We start from the raw sequence: 2,500 nt of genomic DNA, 5'->3' as shown, positions 1-2,500 counted from the left end.
GTCGACGCGCCGCTCTTCCCTTTCCGCCGAAGGACGGACGTGTCCCGATCCGGGGGGGCGCAAGGGGGGGACCGAGTCGCTTTCCTCGCGCCGGCCGAGTCCGTCGGGTCTTCTCCGGACGCGGAGCGCGGTGGTCGTGCTCGGTTGTTTCCCCTCCCTTACTCGCGAGGTGCAAAAAGTCACGTCGCTGAAAATCTCCGCGCGCGTACCGGCGAGGCGCGCACGCCATCCCCTCGGCGGTTTCTGCTCCCCGTCGGCCTCCACGAGTCTCCGCCGGCTCCCCGGAACTCCAAGGCGGGCGAACCCGAGCGGTTTGCTCCCGTCTGCGGAAAAGAACCGGCGAGAAGCGCCCCGCCAGGACGCCGCCGGTCCACCGCGGGCAGGGCCGCCCGAGCGGAGGGCGCCTCCCCGGCACTCTTGACTCGTGGAACCCGGGCGGGCGGGCGGGCGGGACGTGTAGGGCCCCGCGCCTTCCCCCGGGGAGCCTGCGGGAACCGCGTCTGGCCGATTCGGGAGCCGGCGCCCGTCACCGGGGCAGAGGCGGGGAGGCGTCCGCCCTCGCGGTACCCTTAACGGCCGCCGAAGGCGCACGGCTCCCCTCGGCCAATCTTCCTCCAGGCGCCGGGGAGCACGACGCAGCCGCGGACCGAGGCGTCCTCCCCTCGCCCGCCGGTTCCGTCGCGTCCGCGCCGGTCGCGGGGAGCGGCGGTGAAGCTCGGTCACGTCCCCTCCCTTACTCGCGAGGAGCGAAAAGTCCCGACGGCGGAAATCTCCGCGCGCGGGCCGCGACGGCACGTACGGTTCGCTTCCCGATTCCTCGTCCCCCGGTCGCCTCCTCGAGTCGACGCCGCCTCTCTGGAACTCCGAGGCGGGGAAGGCAGGCCGGTGGCTCCCCTCGTCGGAAAGGAACGGTCCCCCTCTCGTGCGGATCTCGCGCGGCGCGGGCCTCTCCCTCGGCGTATAGGGGCCTCGCGCCTTCCCCCTTCGAGAGCCCGCGGGAAGGACGGGGTCCTCTTCGCGCCGTGTCGGGAGCCGGAGCCCATCGCCGGGGCCGAGGCGGGAGGCCGTCCGCCCTCGCGGTACCGTAAACGGCCTCCGAGCGCGTCGCGGTCGCCTTCGCGGCTCCCGCGGAGCCCGGTTTCCGGCACAGGAAGTTCGCGAGAAGACGACGGGAATTCACAGGCGTCTGCAGGGGACCGACAAAATGAGAGCTCCGGGGACAACCCTAACGGCAAAAGACGCGCCGTCGTCGAAGCAGAACGATGAAGCCGAAAGGAAATGTATCTATCTTCTAATAATCATAAATTATTTATTGTAAATATTATTATTATTATTTCATATTATGAAATAAATAAGTCTACCTTCTAATCTAAATCTGAAACGCGTAGGTGTGTACGTGGCACGGCTATCTGCCCACACAGACAGCCTCCGGCCTCCGCAAACAGGCTATACTTCCCAGGGTTAAAAATCTAGCAAGTCACCCTTTTCCAGTGACCTGTTCGTTACGGCGAGCGCCACGCAAGGGCCGCCCAAACCCTTGCCGACGTCCTTCCCGAACGCTCTATATAGCCCGCCAGCCGAGGAACGCTTTCGTTTGGGGACCATTTCCTCCTAGATTTGGCTTTGGCTTCCACCACGGGCAGGCATCCCAGGGTTCTCCGTTGCCGTGTCGTTTGCATGGCCCCGCCCACTGCCCTTTTCCTTTCCAATCTCTCTGCTTAACAAACGGAGCACGACCGAGCTGCAACTGAACTTCCTGGAGGAGTTTAGGGATTGACTCCACAGGGTGGAAGTTGTAGTTCACCCCGCCGCATCAAGTCTCGGAGCGCTGTCGCTCCTACAGGGAGTTGTAGTTCACCTACACCCAGAACGCTACGAACCCAAACGAGGACGGGTCTGGGCCAAACTTACCGTGCGGACCAGATATTATGCCCAGATTTGACAACCGATGGGTTTGGAGGGGAACGGGACTGGAAGTTCAGGAGTAGTGTAGGTAGTACTCAGATTTATAGTTCTCACCTGCAATGAATTAGCGTCGCACTTGGCACACAGAGCCCCCCCCCCCCCCCTAACCGATCTCTATATATCCCTCTCTCTATCTGAAAGGGTCATGAAATTTCGGCCTAGGACAAAACCACACATCCCAGAAACACTAAACTTGCCAGCACAACTCCTCATCCATGCCTCTACGTTCATACAACAAAAAGAAAAGAAAAATAAAGTCCTCGTTAGAGGGAGAGGAATCATTCTTTTTTATCCAATGGCTGCCAGTTCAAAGGCTAAGCTCCGCCCACTTGGTCTCCTAGCAACCCGCTCAGCCCAGGGGACAGGCAGAGTTAGGCTTCACTAAAGCCTCTTCCAGACTGCCTGTAAAATACAGATGGTCAGATTTTTAACTGGATTATATGGCAGTGTAGACTCAAGGCCCTTCCACACAGCTATATAACCCATTGATAGTCTTCTATTTATAGTCTCCTTTGAACTGGATGATCTTGACTCC

Source organism: Anolis carolinensis, unplaced genomic scaffold (genome assembly GCF_035594765.1).
Source record: "Anolis carolinensis isolate JA03-04 unplaced genomic scaffold, rAnoCar3.1.pri scaffold_103, whole genome shotgun sequence".
Taxonomy (NCBI): domain Eukaryota; kingdom Metazoa; phylum Chordata; class Lepidosauria; order Squamata; family Dactyloidae; genus Anolis; species Anolis carolinensis.
This window is presented reverse-complemented; position numbering follows the sequence as displayed.